The sequence below is a fragment of the Lepidochelys olivacea genome (genome assembly GCF_965140295.1).
Source record: "Lepidochelys olivacea isolate rLepOli2 genome assembly, chromosome: 21".
NCBI classification, from domain to species: Eukaryota; Metazoa; Chordata; order Testudines; family Cheloniidae; genus Lepidochelys; species Lepidochelys olivacea.
The window spans coordinates 8,215,715-8,236,757 of NC_140431.1; the positions used below are offsets into that span (position 1 = coordinate 8,215,715).

The following is a 21,043-nucleotide window of genomic DNA, read 5'->3' on the forward strand; positions in this document are numbered from 1 at the left end:
CCCAGCTGCCATCTGAACCCCTTTCTCCCATCCCACAGGTCCCTAGCATGTGCACTTTGAACCTCCTCTTCCCCACCATGTGCAGTCTACACCCTTTCTTTCTCATGCCATCCCCAGCTCCTCCCATGCACAATCTAGAAAGCATTGAAACTAAACTGGATTAAAAAAAAGACATTTAAAGAAAATCTGGGCATGGGAATGGTTCCCTTTGAGCCCTGCAAATTGAAGCAGCTTTGAAATTTCAGGAATTGTTCTGGTTTTTGGACCAGCTCTATTCAGGACCTTCAGAATGATATGCTGTGTAACTATCAGACACCACCACCTCCTCCAAGGGGACAGAATCCATTAGGTCTATTAAGGACAGCTTCTGTGAAGGAGCATCTCAGCACTTCAGGTATGGTACCAACAACATCAGTGGCATACCCTGCTAGGAAGTACAGGAGCACGAACGGCAAGGAGAGAAAACAGAGGTGAGGAAGGCTGTTTTGTGCCCAAGGCACTGGACTGGGACTGAAGTGAACTGGGTTCAGTTCCCAGCTCTGGCAGATTCCCTGAGCCACCTTGGGCATGTCTACACTGCAGTTGGAAGTGTGATGGCAGCAGGTGTAGACCTACCCGAGCGGCTTTGATCTAGTAGCACAAGAGCAGTAAAGCTGCAGCAGAGTAGGCTGCACAAGCCAGTCCAGGATCCTGGACAAGCCAATTACTCAGGCAGCTAGCCCATATTGAAGCCTGACCTACCGTATCTTCATTGGGCCAGAAACTAATCTTCCTTATGTGTTTGGGGCCCATTGCACTGGGTGCTGTGCAATCTCCATTGAGCCTCAAGGCACTCCTGTATTATAATCAGGCTGAGGCGAGGTCTATGGGGAAGGAAATTCTTCCCCCGGCCCAGGAATTCCCAAAGGAGGGTGCATTCATTGTATTTAAATGGCAGTTTCCGGTCAGGGAGGTTAGCCCTGGGAATCTGTTCTATTACTTGGAGTTACCTTAGAATCCTTAGCAGGGGAACTCACCAAGCAGGTACCAATCCCTCACCACCCTGCTCCCTCTCGCGTGCCTTCTTGTGCCAGAACATAGAAACAACCTCAACAGCTTTGTTGATGCAGCATGTAACAAGTTCAGCCAGAGCCCCTAGATCCACCCAGGGCGGAGAAACAGTGAAGTTGGGCCACTGTATTGGTTCTCCTCCGCAACCTGCAAGGAGATTTAGCCCCAGCTTCCTTTATCTGAACCTACCCTCAGCAACTAACATTCCTAGAGCTATATAGGTACATGGAAGAGTGGAGGGCAGCCTTCCCCGGCTAGGAGGAGCAGCATTTGTCCAGACATACTGCAGTCTCGGTTGGCCCTTCCCAGGGCTGTGTATAAGAGACATGAGAATAGAAGGAAGAGAAAACATGGACAGATGGGTGCACAGGAAATCACACAAAATGGAGCAACAGGGAGTGGAAGGTCATCACTGGGCAAGCCTGCTAGGGGACGCTGTTACAAAACAGAAGCTCCCCAGTGCTGTCAAGATCCAGCTCAATAAATGGGATGTAATCATCTCCCCTAATAGCATCCCAGCTATGGAGAGCCTGGGGCTGGAGCACGGATGAGAAACACTGTTAGGCTCACATTGGCAAGGTTAACCAGAAACCTCATGGTGTCTGGGAGGCCCCAGTACAAATCTTATTTTGCAGTTGACAGGCCCAAAGAGAAAGAGCCTTATGGAGCCCAGTGGAGCAGAAGGAAAATGGGGTCAAAGAAGCTTTGCTCCCCCAAACCTGCCTCCTACTCAAGCAGATACAGGTCTTGTCTATGCTCAGGGATAGACCTGAGCCAATAACTGGTGTCCATGCAACAGTACTGACCCTTAGTGCAGATGATGGCATTCAGGGGGTCTTGAGTAACAATTTCTGACTAGTCCAATCAGTGGAAACCCCTGCACATCTCGGTCAGTGCTTTAGGCCCCCCACAAGACCAGTGCTGCTACCCTGATGGCCGAGTTGAGGATATTGCTGAGTGCAGCAAGGCCCTACCTAGGAGGCAGCAGGATTAGATGCAGCCAGCCCATATGTCCTCTCCAAAGATGTCCCCATCCCAGGTCCCCAGAGAGATGTACAGCACCCCCTTCATTCAGATGTGAGGTGAGCAGGGGGAGGAGTAGGAAAAAGCAGACACTAGAGAAACCAAACAGGCCTAGTCCAGGCTACATTTCCCCATTACTGTCACCACCACATTGCTGCCATCACAGGTGGGGCCACGCGAGTACACAGTTATGGTAGTGCATACACACGAGTACACAGTTATGGTAGCGGGTGCATTGGCCAGCTGCTCCCACATGGCTTGGATGGCAGAGTTAGTCACACTACAAGAGTATCACTTTTGGAATCAGGCCCCCAAGGGGCTAGGTGTTTTATAGACAAGGGACAGACAACAGTCCCTGCCCCCCTGGGTCAAGCTATCCAAAACAGGTAGAGGTGGGTGGGAGGACAAGGTAGGCACAGAGTAGGGTGACAGTCCTGATATTTGGGGCTCTTATATAGGTGCCTATTACTCCCCACCCCATCCAGATTTTTTGCATTTGCTATCTGGTCACTAGACCAGAGCCATGAGGATGCCTACAGTTGCTCCTGTGCATGGGGCTAGGCCAACACAAAACATGGAGAAGGCTCATCTAGTGCAGGCAGCCTAGGGCCTCTGGGAACTGCACTCCTGGGGAGGAAGAGTAGGAGCGAGCTCTAGTCACAGCAGATGTGCCACCCAGTTTCTTCCTAGCGAGAGGACAATAGCGCAGCCCCTCCCTGCCTTCTCCTGCACACTGGCTTCGCTCGCCTCTGCTGCGGCTACAGGAGTCCTTTCTCCACTCAAATCTCCCGCTGCCTTTGTCAGCAGGAGGGCTAGTGTAGAACAGGCCCTGGAGCTTCAGTCACCCGCTTGATGCGGGTCTCGAGGACCCAATGGGTGCCCGCGAACTGTCTGCACTAGGACTCCCAATGCTGCTACAATAGCAGCCCTGGTGGGACCTTTAGATTGCCTGGGACAGACAAGTCCCTGGGCATGCTGACAACAGGCAGATCTGCAGCAAGACCCATGGATTTACAGGCTAATAGAGGGCAGGGAATTCCCACTTAGAAGGACCCATGTTCAGTATGGAATGGGAAGGGAAGGTCTGGCTGGCTCTCGGCATCACCAAGTAACCCTCGTCCCTTCCTGCTGCCATCAAAGCCATCCTCCAATCCCCACACCTTCCCCCAGGAGTGCTCCCAGCAGGGGTATTAGTGCAGATCTAGCCAGACTGGTGCCCACATCACACTGCAGCCTCAGCAGGGGCATCACTGCCTGGATCAGACTGGACGTGGAACTGCCCTGGGGAGTGGGGCAGGGCCTCCAGCTCAGAGCCCAGGGGACACTCACCCTGCCACTGCTCCATGGATGCAGAGGCCTGATCTCCAAAGTGCTCAGTCTGCTGCCTCTCACCACTCCACCCAGAGTGCAGCAGTCTGGCACAGCATTTCCCTGCTCAGTTCTGGACAGTCATGCCAAGAGCATGTCCAGAGACAGCAAAAGCCCCCTCCTTGCTAGACACAGACTGGGCACTTTTCAGGCCAGCACCGGCACAGCTGGGCTGTTCCCTCCACTTGGTTTTCCCTCAAGTGGAGGGTTCTTCTACCTGCCACAAACCAACACCCATAAACCCTGGGACAGGTGCCCTATGAAGAACTCCGTTTTGAACAGAGGCCCAGGAAAGGCTCTGGGGTTGTTGGACTCTCTACAGGAGCTGAGAGGATTCCCTACGCACGGCCTCCAACAAGCCAGCAGCAGACCAGGAAAGGAACCCACCATCACCGCACACCTCCCAAGCCAAGGCCCAGAGATGGTGCAGTCCTGACCCCGCCACCTCCCACACCCAAATCATCCCTTTCCTGGATCTTACCTTGCAACTCCCTGGGGGGAGTCACCCAGCAGCCAAGTCAGAGGTCACGGCAGCACCTCACCGGCCGCTGGCCCTGAAAGGGAGTTGTGCCACTGCTTCCGACTGGAATGTGAGGGCTGCGGGGCTGTCGGCCTCTCTCGTTAGTCAATATTCAGGCGCATTTCAGTGCTCAGAGAAGTGAAGGATTGAGGGCACTGATTTGCAGGCTGCCTGTGCTCTGCCTGGCTCCAAACACAGACACCTCTGCCAACACCCCACTCCTGCCCTGGTCCTCCTGCCTGTGCTGAGGGGCCTCCACCCTGACCCTCCACCCCATTTGCATTCCAGCCCTGGGCTCCCCCCCAATACTCTGTCGATGCATCTCGAGCCTGACCTAGACCTCCCCCACTGCTGTTCCAACCCCAGGCTCCCCACACCCCTCAATTCTGACTGAGAGCTCCCTACTATTCCAGTCCCAAGCTCTGGTGATCCACCTCACTGCCAGCCCATAGCCCCACTCACCCACAAGGATGCCTCCGTCAGACTCTTGACCATCATGGTGTACTCTAATGTGGTGTGTTGCATTGCAGACAAAAATCCCATCAACTTTACCAAACTATGTTGTTTGTGATCCAAGCCCCATACAAACCCAGGGCCCCAGAGATACCAGGACAATAACCTGTTGGACCAGCTCCCATGCCCTTCCCCTTTACTTTCAATTCTGGCCTGAATTGGTCTCTGCCAAGCAGGAAGGGGCCACCCAGATTTCAGCCTCCCCCACAGAAGCTCCCTCTAATCCTTTGAGCTGCAGGGAGACCCTCAGCATCACCCTCAAGTGAAAGAGGGTTGGGGCAGGTTAGTGAGCCTGTGAACTGAGCACAGGGGGGCCCTCCCTCCGACAGCACATTCCTCCCAGCTGTGTAACAAGCAGCATCACTCCACAAAGCATGCAGATTCAAACCAGATGCTCAATGTGACAGAAGAATGCTCCAAAGCTACAGAGCACAGAACCAAGCAGCAAAAAGGGTGCTGGGAGCAGAGAGGGGAGAGAGATAAGAGCCGGAAGAGCACTTATTCCCAGTCATTTGTCTGCCGGCCGTGTGGGCTGCAATCCAGCTTCTCCTTCTGCTTTATTTGCTTATTTTTTATTTTGATTTGATCTGATGGATGGGAATAGACAGGAGGGAGGGAACGATATCGCCAGGCATGGCACGGCGCAAACTGCCCCCATGAAGCGCTGCCAAAGCACCACAATCCCACCCTGAAACATCCTGCTAGTCCAGGACTGGCTCGTCCACCCACCCGCCTGCATTTCTACCCTGTGCTGCTCCAGCTTTGTTCTCCCAATACACTTGACATCCCTGCCTGTTCCGGAGCCGAGTGCTCACGCAGCCCTACCAGGGCACCTCAGTGCTTGCTGCCCTGCAGCACACCTGATGCTGCACTCCCCCCACTCTTTCAGTCCTGGACTCCCACACAGCCCTGCCAGACACTGCGCCTCAATCCCAACCTGCAGCCCGCACCCCACAGCTATTTTGACCCTTCCCCAGCAGAGACCAGCAACAGCGCCGATGGTTCTATTCCACATGGGTCAACGTCACCCAGCCCAGATTGTGAGAACCTCTTCTCACTGGCACCTGAAGCTGGATTGCTCAGGCCTAGCACTCCAGAGGGGAAAGATGCACACTGCCCATCCCATGCCAGTCTAATGCACTTATCCTATCCTGCAGCTGCATACAGCCGGCCACCCCAGCACACCAGACAAGACGTATGGGTGACCCCTCCTGAGCAACAAGGGGACGTGGGGGAATCCAGAGGGTGATGCTCCCTGTGACCCCGAAAGCAGGCTAACGAGGTCAGGGAGACCCACCCAGACACCAAGCAGCAGCTGCCAGAGAGGTTTACGACTGCAGCTCTCCCAAGGAGAGGTGTAGTAACAGACAGGAGTCTCCCCCGCTAGAGTTTTCTTCCTAGCCACCTGCCACGAGGTTGGTGGGAAGTCAATCAGGATTGCCTGTGGGTGCAGGCCAGGGGGAGGCTCCTTCAATTCCATGCCCATCTGCTGTAGGTATCCACCCACTCCAGCACAATGGATCAGTGGGGTCAGACTGCAGGGCTTGAACCCAGCCAGCCCAGGGATCCTGGAGTGCCCTGCTGCAAGGGTGGGATCCTCTCCATTGAGTGGAATAAAGGAGGGGTGTGCCCCTTGAAGCCACATCTGTCTGTATCTCACCCCCACTAGAATAATTTAGCTCTGCTACCAGCATGGGCCCCACACTCCCACCCCTTAGTGATTGCTGGTGTCCCCCTGGGATGGAACCCTGCCCACAGCCCCCCACTGGAGATCCGAGAGGAGCAAAGAAACAGCACCCCAACCCTCTGAAGGGAGAGCTAAGCCAGATCTTGGCACCTGTTGGAAATCAGGCTGGGCCAGTTAGGTGGTCTGAGCTGGCCCATTATGCCCCTCCTCTGTGCCCCACAGTATGCAATTCTTCTTTGGCTTTGGGGGGCTGAAGGCAGCAGCCTCTCCCTCCACCCATTCCATCCTGGCCTCCTCATGCCTGTTGTTCATTGCACCCCCTCTCTTGCGAAGAGGTGGGGCAACCTGCTCACTCCTGGCTGGGCCCCCCTCCCCTGATCTGTTTGTTCCTTAAAAGCATCCCCACCCCACCCGCTGCACCACAGCAGGCCAGGCTGCGCCATGCAGGGATCATGTGTGAGCAGGGAGGGAAAGCAGCCCCCCCACCCCCACACAGTGCCCCCAGCCATCTCCCTGATGAATGAACTCTGCAGTGGCAGAACCTGCTGACACCCTCCCTAGCAGCCAGAGCGCCCTGGGAGCACATGTTCCTAGCCCAGCATCCCAGCCAGACCACTGTGTCCTGTTGCTCCCGTGGCAAATCCCCCTATAGACTAGACACTGGTGGCTCCCTTAGGGGAGCAAAATGTTTGACCCCATCCCCCTGCGCCCCACCCAATTAGTTGGCCTTTCCCTCAACCCTCTGCATCTGCAGACCTGGCAGCCCTCCCAGTGGGTGGGGGTTAGGAGAGGCAGGACTGGGGAAATGAGCTTCCCCTTTTCAAATGAAGCCAGGCTCAACGGTAGGGGTGACAGACCCGAATGCCAGAGCAATAAAGCAGCAGGTCACTGTATTAGAGTCTAGCATGCTGGACACACCCCCACCCCTTATTTATATGACCATAGTGCCCAGAGACCCCAGCCAGGCTCAGACTTCCAGTGCCCACAGCCAGAGACAGTCCCTGCCCCAGAGAACTTGCAGTCTGCTACAGCCAGACAGGCACCCACATGCAGATATGCAGAATTACACACTGGAATAACCGATTGCTTAGACAGTGAAACAACCGGTGCCAGGCTTGATAGTGGGCACCACTCTTCCACTACCCAGTTCTCCTTTGAGAAATCTTCCACACTGGCATGGATTCCTTCGCAGAGGAATTCAGCACCACTACCCACCTCCCTGCCGGGTGGAAGGAGGGAAAGGTAGAGAAACATTGAGGGTGGAAAAATGCACAAGAAAACACTGCTGCATCAGACGATCAAATCTGAGTCCAGGGAGCCAGGGGAAAAAGTCCCCCCCCACACCCACCCAACCTGTCAAAAAAAACCAAGCCATCAGGACCAAAGGAGAGGGAGAGAAAATTGGGACAAGAAACAATAAGCCTAGAAGACAAGGGTGAGGAATAGGCTTCTGCTTCCCCCCCGCAAAAAAAAAAAAGCAAGTTCCCCTGATCCTAGGTGCTACCACACCCCCGGCTTGAAGTGGTTTGCGGTTTCCATCATATCCAGGGTTTAGAGTTTGGTTCAATGGCTCTCGGGGCCACCCCCCACACACACAGTATACAAATTGTTCCAGCAACCCTGCCTCTGATCAAAGTCAGCCAACCCAGCCAGAAAGCAGCACGGTCACGCTCCTCGCCTGATTAAACACATACAAGCACCAAACTTATTTCCATTTTACAAATATTCCTTCCCCGCCGCCCCCCCCCCACGGGTATTTTCTCCTAGGAAACATCCCCTCCCCCCCAGACAACAGTGCATTTCTCTCGGTTTTTGACCCAGCTCCACTTAAGGGAACTCCCTGAATTTTCCACAGCTAATTATAGCTTGCAAACTCCCAAGGGCTCCCAGGGGCTGTTTTTTTGCCAGCATGGCCAGGGCGAGTCACCGGCTTGGATTTCCGTGGAGAAAGAAAATACCCCCCCCCCACCCCCCAAAGAGCTTGTTCGTGTTGCTGCAACCAGCGATTTGAGAGAGAGAGAGGGGGGGGCACACGCCCACCCCTCTGCTTTCCAGCCCCCCTCTGTTTCCAGCCCTCACCACCTCCCTGTGTCGTCCCCCCCCCGGCCCGGGTGATCTCCTCTCTTCTGCCTCCTTTCGCTCTGCGGACAAGTAGCACCGGAGCAGGGAGAGAGAGGGGCACGGAATACAGGTTTGCAACAGGTTTCCATTCGCTGCCTGTTCCTCGGCCAGAGAGGAAGCCAGGCAGCCGCCCCCCCCCCCCCCCCGGGAGAAATCCCAGCCCCTGACCCCGCGTGGAGCAGCAGCTCCATGCACGGGGGAAGCGGGAGGCGAAAGGCCACCAGCCCAACAGGACAAACCACTTACCGCGCTCCTGGCTCGGGAGGCGAGGTTCCTCCAGCCCGAGCTTACAACCCGCCCAGCTGCTCCGGCGCTTCAGGCTGCGGGCGGGGGAAGCGCCATGCGATCAATGGCTTTCGCACGGCGGAATCAATTCATAGACTGCGGCTGCTTTCCCTCCGCCTCCAGTAATCCCGTTTTCCGCTGGCAGGGAAACCCCCCTGGATTTCCATGGACGGGAAGGGGTTAAAAAAATCCCAAGCGCCTGGATTCGCTTTTCCACCCCCCTGCCCCTCCTTTTCCACCCCCCTCCACTTCGCTGGATTTTGCTCTTCCCAAAGTTTGGAGGGTGGAGAGAGACCACTGTCCTTTCACGCTGCAGGTCTGCAAGGAAAAACCAACAACCCCCCACCGATCTCTGCACTGAAGCTGATCAGCAGATGGGGGGGCGCTTGGGTTTGTTTTTGCCTCTTCTCCCTCCCTTCTCCCCGTTTTCAGAGCCAGCCCTTTGCAAATGGAGCGAGTCCTACACGAGCGGCGCTAGCTTAAGAAAACGCTTGTCATGGCAACGCCACTGCCTAGCCCAGCCAGCCTCACCCCATCCCAGAGAGGAGGAGGAGGAAGTCTCTTAAGGTGGCTTCATATGCAACAGTCCCAGCCCCGCTGCTGCTGGCTCTCGGCTTTGCTTTTTTAAGGGGGAAGTGGCAAAAGGCAGCTCCCCCTTCTCCGAGAGTTCCCCCCGCCCCCCTTCCATAGATCCAGGTGGGCTTCTGAGCATGAAAGCGGTGGGGAGATCACCGGAAGAAACTAAGAATCTGGGGTCCCGATCCTGCCGTGACGTTAGTGCAGGAGAGCTTTGCCTGTGTAGAGGTCATCGCAAGATATGAGATGGGGTGCGCGCAGAGTTTTCATTACTGGCGATGCTTTGGCTTGTGTGTTTTCACTCAGGTTGGACAGTGAGAAGTAGGCTGATCAGTTTCACTTTTTTCTAGTCAGTTTCACACTTGAGATTTCATGCCCTGGCCAAAAATTTGAGTTGCAAGCAGGAGGAGACAAGTCAGTCCAAAATTTTTATACCAAATCCTCCTGCTTTCTTGTAAAGCAAGAACTAATTATGGAGCTGATTCTGTTGATCTTAAGCCTGCTCCACACAAAATAATAAATTCATACCAGAGAATAGCTGATGTAATGCCAAGGCTCCAGAAGCAATCCTGGAAGTTACAGGCTGGAAAGTCTAACTTCAGTACTAGGCAAATTGGTTGAAACTAGTGTCCAGAACAGAATCAGACAGATGAACACAATATGTTGGGGGAAGAGTCAACATGGCTTTTGTAAAGGGAAGTTATGCCTCACCAATCTATTACCATTCTTTGAGTGTGTCAAGCAGCATGTGGACAAGTATGATCCGGTGGATACAGTGCACTTGGACTTTCAGAAAGTCTTTAACAAGATTCCACACCAATAGTACTTAAGCTAATTAAGCAGTCATGGGATAAGAGGAAAGCTCCTCATAGAGAAGTAATTAGTTAAAAGATAAGAAACAATAGGAATAGTCAGTTTTCACAATGGAGAGGGGTAATAGCAGGATCCCCCCATAGATCTGTACCAGGACCAGTGCTGTTCCACTTTCATAATTAATCTGGAAAAGGGAGCATACAATAAGGTAGCAAAGTTTGGAGAGGATACAAAATTATTCAAGACTTCTAAAGGGATCTTACAAAAGAGTGACAAAACAGATTAAATGTAATGTTGGTAAGAGCAAAATAATGTACACTGGAAAACAATTCCAACTAAACATACAAAATGATAGGTTCTAAATCAGTGATTACCACTCAAGACAGACATTGGAGTCGCCCAGGATTGTTCTCTGAAAACATCCACTAAATGTGCAGCAGCAGTCAAAAAAGCAACCAGAGTGTTAGGATCCATTAGGAAAGGGATCAATAAGACATAAAATATAATGCCGCTCTATAAATCCATGGTATGCCCATATCTTGACTACTGTACGCAATTCTAGTTGTCCCATCTCAGAAAGGATAATTAGAAAAGGTACAGAGGACAACAAAAGCTATTAGGGGTATGGAACAGCTTCCATAGGAGGAGAGATTAAAAACACTGGAAGGTATGGTGGGGCTTCACTCACCACACAGGCTCCTCCTGCTGGCAATCTTGGGGATTAGCTCCACAGGTCAGTGTACCCTCTCCCAACGGTACTTCACCCACTGTCATATCTGCTCCTGGACCCACATCACTCCAAGGCAATGGCATCCTCTTTGTGATGCAGCCCCCCAGCCATGTCACATTCTGTACTGCCACCTTCCAAGGGAGGTTTAGCATCTCAGTAGTCCAGCCACTTCCCCAGGGGGGGCAATAGACCCACCCACAACTGTGGGTCCCAGTCCACAGATCCTATAGCTGGCAGCTTCCTGCTACCTCTCCTTAAGTTCTCACCACTGCTGATTCAATTTCATGGGCCACTTCTCTGCAGCCCCAGCACCTTCTTTGCCCTCTTCTCAGGGCCTCAAGCCTGCACATTCCAGCAGGTCTCTCTAGCTCCCACAGTCCCCGCTAGCAGCTGCCCTAGCTGAGGTACTACCCTACTACAGCCATCTAGGAACCCTGTCCTCTCCCTTGGACTCCCTGCAGCAACTAAGCACCTGCCCCTGCAACTCTTTTTATATGGGCCTGCTGGGCCCTGATTGGCTGCTCCCTGCACAGCCTCCCTAGGCTGCTTTTAACCCCTTCTCTGCCAGTGTGGGGCAGATACCCCATCACAAACATAAGGAAGTACTTATTTGCAAAACCTGTGCAACTTGTTGCCAGGGGATGTGAAGGCCAAAAGTATAACTGGGTTCAAAAAAAGAAAAGGAGGACTTGTGGCACCTTAGAGACTAACCAATTTATTTGAGCATGAGCTTTCGTGAGCTACAGCTCACTTCATCGGAGTGAAGTTACCGATGGAAGTGAGCTGTAGCTCACGAAAGCTCATGCTCAAATAAATTGGTTAGTCTCTAAGGTGCCACAAGTACTCCTTTTCTTTTTGCGAATACAGACTAACACGGCTGTTACTCTGAAACCTGGGTTCAAAAAGGAATTAGTTAAGTTCCTGGAGGATAGGACTGTTATCCAAGATGGTCAGGGGATGCAACCCCATGTCCCTAAAGCTCTCATTGCCATATGCTGGGACTGGATAACCAGGGGATAGATTGCTCAATAATTGTCCTGTTCTGTTCATTCCCTCTGAAGCATCTGGCACTGGCCACAGTCAGAAACCAGGATACTGGGCTAGATGGACCAGGCATTCTTATGTTCTTATTTAGTTAAATTGGTGCAACTATTGTGTGTGGACACTCAAACTGGTTTAAACCTGGTTTGGTTTAACCTGTTCCTGTAAACCAATGAAAGTTCAGCCAGTGCAACCTCCATGTGTATACAAGCCCTTAGGTTTTATAACACTTTGTTTTACAGAACATAAGTCCTTGATCCTGCAAATATTTATGCTGGTGGGTATAAGTTATGTGGGTAACTTTACAGATATAAGTAGCTGCAGTACGTTACTGTCATGCATGGGTAAGATTACTCACAAGCAGAATTGTTTACAGGATCAGGGCCTAAATGCAGAGCTTTAAGTCTACCTCATATATGGTCCTTTTATATAGGGAAAGTCTCCACATACCCATGGCTTCTCTAATTAAAGGTGCATGGTTAGAAATGTTTGAATCTAGCATTGGATCTACTTTTTCAGTGACTTATTGGGAGTCATGAAACTCTTCCTCTCTCACAGCCCAGATCCAGCAAAGACAGATTGTATAGTCAGTTGTGGGATTGGGCTAAACTGGCTGCTCCCATCCTCTAAATAGTCAATGACTTTCTGGTCTCCTCCCACCATATATCTACCTAGCTATAGTATCTGAGCATGTCCACTATCTCTATTTATCCTCACAACACCTCTGTGAGGCAGGGCAGTGCTATTATTAACTGATGCACAGAAAGACAGAGTGACATGCCCAAGGTCATGCAGAAATCAGTGGCAGAGGAGGGAGTTGAACCCAGGTCTCAGGCTAGCACCTTAACCAACGGACCATCCTTCCTGGCTCTCTCCCCTCTGTTCCTTGTGATTTGTATTACTATTCCAGTGCATTATGACTCACTATTTACCTTGCTCCAGCAACCGTAAGCCCATTGCATGGCTTCTCTCCCCATGTAGGTGTTTCACAGATAAATCACTTCACTTCACACATCACTTCAGCTCGCAGTTGTGGGTGTATGTTTTTAAAAGAAAAGGTTACGATGTGCTCAACAGAGGACTTGAAAGTACGTTTGCATATCTCTCTTTGTATTTCAATTTTATTATTATTAATTATTTGGATTACCATAGCACCTAGGAGCTCCCGCCAAGATCAGGGCCCTCTTGTGCTAACCACTATAAGCACACATAGCAAGAGAACAGTCTCTGCTTACTATAGCTTACCATCTAAACGACAGATCCTGCAAACACTTACACACCTGATCGCTTCATGTGAGCGTTCATCGATTCCAAGGCCAGAAGCAACCATTGTGATCATCTAGTCTTACCTCCTGTATATCAGCCCACAGAACTTCCCCAAAATAATTCGTAGAGCAGCTCTTTTGAAAAACATCCCATCTTGATTAAAAATGGTCAGTGATGGAAAATCCACCATGATCCTTGGTAAATTGTTCCAATGGTTAATTACCCTCACTGTCAAAAATGTATGCCTTATTTCCACTCTGAATTTGTCTAGCTTCAATTTCCAGCAATTGGATCAAGTTGTACTTTTCTGTGCTAGATTGAAGAGCCCATTGTTAAATATTTGTTCCCCATGTAGATACTTTTAGACTAATCAAGTTGCCTCTTAACCTTCTCTTTGGTAAGCTAAAGAGATTGAGCTCTTTGAGTCTTTCACTATAAGGCAGGTTTTCTAATCCTTTCATCATTCTCAGGACCTGTCTGAACCCTCTTCAATTTATCAGCATCCTTCTTGAATTGTGCGCACCAGAACAAGACACAGTCTTCCAGCAGCAGTCACACCAGTGCCTAATATAGAGGTAAAATAACTTCTCTACTTCTACTTGAGATTCCCCTGTCTACACATCCCATCATCATATTAGCTCTTTTGGCCACAGGATCACATTGGGAGCTCCTGTTCAGCTGATTACCCACCATGCCCTTCAAATCTTACTGCTTCCCAGAATAGGATACTATATGCTTTGTTCTTAGATGTATATGTTTGCATTTAGGCATGTTGTTTGCATGTTCCCAGTTTACCAAATGATCCAGATCGCTCTGAATCGGTGACCTGTCCTCTTCATCATTTACCACGCCCCCTATTTTTGTGCCATCTGCAAATTTTATCAGTGATGATTTTATGTTTTCTTCCTGATCATTGATACAAATGTTAACTATTGTAGGGCCAAGAACCGATCCCTGCTGGATCCCACTGGAAACACACCTGCTCGATGACAATTCCCCATTTACAATTACATTTTGAGACCTATCAGTTAGCCAGTTTTTAATCCATTTAACATGTGTCATGTTAATTTTATGTTGTTCTAGTTTTTTTAATCAAAATGTTGTGAGGTACCAAATCAAATGCTTTACAGAAGTCTAAGTAGTCTAAGTATACTACTGCAACTCCATTACCTTATCAATCAAACTTGTAATATTACCAGACAAATCAAGTTAGTTTGACAGGATCTATTTTCCACAAATCTATGATGATTTGCATTCATTACATTACTGAATTCTTTAATTCTTTATTAATTGAGTCCTTTATCACCTGCTCCATTATCTTGCTCTGGATTGATGTCAGGCTGACAGGCCTATAATTAACCTTGTTATCCCATTTACCCTTTTTTAAAAAATTGGCACAACAATAGCTTTACTACAGTCTTCTGGAACTTCCCCAGTGCTCCAGGACTTATTGAAAATCAGTGTGAATGGTCCAGCAAATGCTTCAGCCAGCTCTTTTAAAACTTGCATGTTGTATTTATAGCTGCCTTCACTTTTTTGGGCATCTATTAAGGTGTTCTTAATTGATTCCCAATTATCAGTTGTATTTTTCTGATTAAATTGTTCTTCCCAGCTGATTTGACTCATAATTGTTTTTGTCTTTGTGAAATTGCCCCTATTAAAGCAGCATATGTAGATATGATTGCTTTGGACTTTGTTCTGCTTGCCCATTATGAATGGGATCAAGTCCTAAGCTACCATTCACTTTTAGTTCCATGATCAGATCCTCTTTATCTGTTACGGGTAAGGTCTAGTATAGAATTCCCCTGTTGGCTGCAATCCTTTTCCAATTAGAAAGTTGTCACCTATAATGTTTAGAAATTCCAAGGATGTTTTAGTCCTGGCCAGATGAGACCTCCAGCATCCACTGAAGTCCCCCATGATCACACAACTTTTTTCCATACACATTATGGTTAGGTGCTTATAGAGGCAGTCATCCTGTCCCTGTGTGATTTGGTGGTCTTGGAAGAAAAAGCTTGTCTTTTCCACCAATAGAAGTTGGTCCAATAAAATATATTATTTCACTTCCATTCTCTCTCTTAATATTATTATTTATTATTTGTTTGCAAAGCTAGGGCCAGACTCTACTTTCAGCTGCACCAGCGTAAACCTGGACTAGCTCCACTGTAATGTTTTGAACACAATCAAATGACTCCAGATGTTTCAAGGTTCTGGCTCTGCAAACGTTACCAATGGACTAATTAGGCATCATAACCCTCCCTCTCCCTCCGCTGCCCCGGCCTCTGGTGGCTAGTCTGATGAGTCCTCTGAAGCAGAGAAAAGCCACAGTGCAGGGCACTCTAGATATGTCCCTGATTCACCCCTAAGGAGATGGCCTGGGAGGATTTTCAGGGGATCTTTGCTCCCACTTTTAGATCCTTTTACATTGCCCGAGTGGCATCGAGGGGCCTTAGTTTTAACTGAGGCCCAGAGCCTGCACAGTTGCAAGTTACATACGGTGCTACTAGCCACCCAAAAAGGCATGGAGAGGAAATGGCACTCTGGCTCTGCTCCTTTCCTTCTGCAGCAAGTAGATCTGGCTGGCAAAGGAAGGGAACATGTGCTGAATCCCTAAAGAGCCCTAGCAGTGAGTACCCTCCCGCTTCCTTCTCCGCCCCGCCCCGGAGCACAATGCAGGCTGAAGCCACATACTGCGAGCTGTGTCTCGCTGCCCAGCCAGCTTTATGTAACAGGTCACAAAGCCACCCACTCTCACTATCTTGTGATCCCTCTAAATAAATACTCCCCATAGCAGAGCAGAATGTAAGGGGCACAACATGTGATGCAACCCCATGTGACCTCAGAGATTGCAACAGCCCCTAAGTTCCATTTGTCAGAGGACAGCCAGTCCCAGCGTTAGGGATGGGGTGTGGCACGGGAGGTCCATTTTCCATTCAGTGCCACGGGGGGTGTTAATAATGGGGATCTCCATGATGCGGCTGATCAGTGGGAGATGATACAGCTAAGGGATCCCGCCTAACCTTCCCCCGGATGGGGACAGGAGCCTGCAAAAAACTGGCGGAGTGGCGGGGCTGGAACAGGGGAGTTGCTTACACCGCTGCTGCCCACGGTCTCTCTTCTGTAGCGGGCATGACTCTCCACGACGAGAAGGCCCCCCTCCCGCAGCAGGATGGGCAGGCCCATGCACTCATGGGTGCATGGCTCAGCCAGCACAGCTGTGACTGCAGGATCGGGCCCTTCTTCTGGGTGTTTCACACCAGCAAGAAATTCAAGTTTTCCAATAAGGAAGTCGGTGTCTTAGGTGGGGCGTCTTGTGATCCACACAGAGTCAGCTGGGAAAATCCAGGCCTGCCCTGCCCCACGGAGATACCAGAGCCATGTTGCTTATTAAAGTGGCCGGTTTCCTAAGCCAAGGCCTGGGGAGAGAGAGGCTGCTCTGTCTCCTGAGGAATTCATGAGGCTGCACATATGCACAGGGAAGGTAGAAAGGGACTAGTCTATTTCCCAGCCCAGCAGTGATTCTGAGGCAGAAATTTCCCAGCTGCACCTGCAGCCTCTGCTCACGCTAGCCCGGGGGCAAGGAATGAATCCTGGTGACTCAGTGCCAGCTGCCAGGGAGCTGCCAAGCCCCACTGGACCCAAGCGGGTCTTTTCTTTTCTACTATTATTGGCCATACACTCCAAAGAGAGCTTTAGGGAGGAGTAAAGTCGTGGGGCCATGCGCCGACTCAGCAATTTATGGGCTGGCCCAATCTTCCCCTCTCCAGTTGCTGGCCCAGAGCGGGTAAAAACATCACGGTTCCCCCACTTGGAGCTCTTCACACACTAAGGCCCTAATGCGACCCCCTTGTGAGTGACAATAACCCGCCAGGGACATACAGCAGGCACCAAATACAAGAGAGGGGAGTGGTCTGAGCACAGGCCTGGGAGCCGGGAATTCCTGAGCTCCCAAGTGATCCCAGCAGTCACTCTCATTTACCTTGTAGCGAGTTATTTTGGCTCCATGCCTCAGTTTCCTCTTGGGAGGAAAAGAACATTTCTGACCTCTCAGGGCGCATTGTGGGTGAGCTAATGATAGCCAGGGGCTTGCATGATCAAAGGTAGCCAAGCATCCCATTCCATCAAGTGTATCACATTGTTCCTTTCCGTTCTCTTGCCTGGGGCTACCCTGTCCCCTCGCAAGGGGCAAAGGCTCCACCCCTTGGGTGCTCTGGAAAGCTTGTGTCACCCCTGCCTGCTGCACTCCAATCCCCAAAACCCCAAGAAAGGGTGCAGCCGCCATGGGGCAGGCCCTCCAGCCCAGGCACTGCATTGGCTTCAGGCTTGTCTCGACTGCAGTTCAGGCCCCTCTGAGCTTCCCTTCCAGGGTATGCTGACACTGCTGCTGGGTGTGGGCTTCCCAGCACAGGCAGACAGACGCGCTCTGGTTGGAGCAGAGCCAGAGCACTGAAAACAGGAGCGCGGCCGTGGCAGCGTGCCCAAGTACAACTGCGCCCAGCCCCCGGGAAACACACTCAGGTGGCTAGCCTGAGCCGGCCCCCTGCCCACTGCAGCTCAGCTGCTTTTTTTTGACACGCAAGTTCAAGCAGAGTTAGCGTGTGTCTGTGTACCTGCGCCGGCTGGGAAGCACGGTCCCAGCTGCAGTGTAGACATCCCCATAGTCACACAGCTTCAGGAAGGAGAGGACACCCCGTGATGGGCGGACAATAGATGCCTAGAAGGACAGAGCACCCACAGCTCCCACTGATGGTGGGTCCCGTGATTTGTTGCCTCCTACAGTCCCGCTACTGGCAGGGGGGCTTGTGAGTTTCTCCGGCGGTCCTGCTGCTGGAAAGGGGGCAGCAAGCTGTGAGTTAGCAAGGATCCCCAAAGCAGCCACTTGGCCCACTTGAGGCCAGTCCTGAGCTGGAGAAATGGAGGTCGGCCCGGGCACTTTCTGAAACAAAGACTGTGGCGGTGGGACCATTATGGGGATTTGGGGATCTAGGTGGAGCGGCTCCATCACGTTGTGCCTGCACCTTTGGCCTCCTTCTCTTGGATGGCGGCTGGATATTTAATTTGTTCTCTTTTGTTCAGCAGAGACTGAGCTATGGTTCTGGCCGCGTGCACTACTTTGGAGAGCAGCCTCAGGATGGGAAGATGAGAGGCCTGATTCTCCTGCACCCTGGATAAGGTGCAGTCGTTTATACCAGGGCACGGGGAGGGCCGTATTTCCCACCTGCTTTGCACCATCTGCAACTCTGCCCAGTGTGCGGGGAGAATCAGGCCCGACAGGCACCCAGAGGAACAGAACGCAATGGGCAAGGTCGTGATTTGTTTGCCACGTCGCTGCAGATGCTTTGAGCTCAGGTGCAGTTCATCAGAAAGTATCAGGAAAGGGTTGGGGCGGGGGGGCAGGGGAGGAGATGCCTGAAACTTCCCTATAAAGGGACAGTTCGGAACATTAGAGAGACCTGCAGAAGAGCTCTGTGCGGCTCAAAAGCTCGTCTCTCTCACCAACAGAAGCTGGTCCAATAAAATATATCACCTCCCCCACCTTGTCCCTCTGATATCCTGGGACCCATGCCCCTACCACACTGCCTAGTTCAGCACATTGCTGGTGCCAGCCACGAAAAGCTCCCACTGGAACCTGACCTGAATATGGAACATAGGGATTGCCAGACTGGATCACAACAGGATCCACCCAGCCTGGTATCCCGTCTCTGCCAGTGGCCAGCGCCGGCTGCTTCGGGCACAAAAACTGCCGCAGTAGGCAACGACTGGAAAACCTGCCCATTGGGAAAGATTTTTCCTAAGCCCCGTTAGTGAGAAGTTTGTTGGCCTATACCTTGGAGTTTTGAGGCAACAGGGATGATTCTTTGTATTATTTGTACCTGGTAGCACCTGAAGACCCCAACGGCACCCCACTGCGCTAGGGGCTGTAAATGCAAAATACAACTCGTTCCCTGCCCTGAACAGCTTCCCAGCTAAAAGACAAGACAAAAAGAGACAGGCAACAAAAAAAAAACACTTGTTCAAAGTAGAAAAGAACTTTGGGCTGATCTGTAAAACCTTGGGTTTCGCTGGTGATGCCACCTTTAAAAAGAATAAGGAAGTTTGTAATGATGTTTTTCTCAGTGTCTCCCAGGCTGGGAACTTGTAAGCAGAGTTTTATCCCGAAGTGAATTAAATTATCCAGGTAGGGTGACCAGATAGCAACTGTGAAAAAACGGGACAGAGGGTGGGGGATAGTAGGTGCCTATATAAGAAAAAGTCCCCCAAAATGGGACTGTTGCTATAAAAATGGGACCTCTGGTCACCCTACAGCCAGGTTATAAACCCATCAAAACCCAGGGCCAGATTCTGATCTCGTCTACACCAAGGTGAATCCAGAGTGGCTACAACGGAGTTAATCCAGCGTTGCACTAGAGAGCAGAATTGACTCTCAGGGTTTATAATGGAAACAATGACTTACTCTTAAACCTAAGACAGCGCCGGGCGGCTGTAAAATCTCTCTCCGGTCTGGGCAAAATATAGGCGAGAGGGTGTGAGCAATTCCGTGTTATGTGCCTGCAGATGCATAAATGTTTGAACACGCTGGCGTGGCAAGAGGGATTGTTTAATATGCTGGGGGTTTATGGAAGAGTCTGCCAGCCTCTACAAGCTCTTTCCATGTGGGAAAGGAGTAAAGAACACCTGCGATCGTAACGCCCATGCAGCCGTCGGAAAGAAGGGCTTCTCTGAGGGCTTGTCTACACTACAGGTTATGTCGGTATAACCTATGTTGCTCGGAGCAGAGCTGTAACTAGGGCATGTTAGCGCCCGGGGTGAGCAAGCAGATTTGCGCCCCCTGCCTTTTCCCCCCTTCATTTCTCCCCCTCATTTTGCCACCTTGATGGCTTTGCACCCTGGGCAGCCACCCCACTCGCCCCGCCCTGGTTACAGCCCTGCTCGGGGGTGTGGAAAAGCCACCTCCCTGAGCGATGTAAGTTACACCGACCTAAGCCCCGGTGTGGGCAGCGCTACGTCAGTGGAGAGCTTCTCCCGCTGACATGGCTACTGTTGCTCGCGGAAGAGGTTTTATTATGCTGACGGAAGAGCTCTCTCCTGTCGCCAGAGCATCTTCGCCAGGCACGCTACAGCAACAAAGCTGCATCTGTCAGCTGCCCCACTGCAGCACTTCTCATGTAGACTAGCCCTGAGAAGATGTTCCTGGGTGACTGATGAAGCCATGCAGGGCTCAGAGGCTTGATCTGAATCTAGCAAGGGTAATGGTGGGATCAGGACTTCGTAAACCTGTCCTCCCTCATCTAGTGTTTCTGGTGGGATAAGGCAATGTGGTCTACTGGCTAGAGCACTGGACTGGAACTCAGGAGATGCGGGATCTAGTCCCAGCTTTGCTGGGTGACCAGGGGTAAATTACTTCACCTTTCCATGCCTCAGTTTCCCCATCTGTAAAATGGGTATAATGAAAAGTGGGGTATAAGAGTGAGTTGGTATTATTGTTATATTTGCACTTTCTGTCTCACCTGCCCGCATAATACACCTTGTCACACATTTCCAATGCTTTCTTCATTGTTGCATTTGGATGGGCCTTTTGGCTCTTGGTTATTGTTTGTACCTCAGAAGCCCCTAGAGGCCCCAGCTGAGATCAGGTGCAAGGTGCTGTATGTGCACCTAGTGAGAGGTAGTTGCTGCCCCAACGCGCTTACAGTCTACACAAATGAAGGTTGGCAGAAAAGAAAGATTATCACTCGCCTCTGCTTCGCAACTGCAGAAAGTGACTCGGATGCTGGTGGAGCATCAGCACGCTCGCATCACCTCCTTAAAGGGGGAAGTGTCTCAGGGTGCCCAAGTCATTTCCCCTCTCTGTGCCTCTGTTATCACCCCTCCCACCTTTTGTTTCCCTAATCTATTTAGACTGACTCACTAGCTTGCCTTCCATGATCTCCTCTCTTTCTCTCACTCAGTGCAACACAAGCAGAAACTTTCAAGAGAAGCAACTCTGCTAGTGAATCAACAGCACTTCTGAGCCCACAAAAGGAATCACAGAACATCCCACTACTACTCT

The 21,043-nt window shown here is 51.0% G+C and overlaps 1 protein-coding gene across 4 annotated transcripts in view; it reads right to left on the minus strand.

Annotated features, from left to right (window-relative positions):
* Positions 1–11,051, minus strand: part of ATP2B4 (ATPase plasma membrane Ca2+ transporting 4) — a 102,545-nt gene extending 91,494 nt beyond the window's left edge. The window contains exon 1 of one of the 4 annotated variants that reach the window (XM_084611559.1): positions 10,645–11,051. The gene's annotated coding sequence lies outside the window, so the exon portion shown is untranslated. Of the gene's footprint in view, positions 1–8,528; positions 9,086–10,644 lie in introns of those variants that run through there. The other 3 variants (XM_084611561.1, XM_084611558.1, XM_084611560.1) reach the window with 3 other exon arrangements.
* Between the last annotated feature and the right edge of the window lie 9,992 nt (positions 11,052–21,043).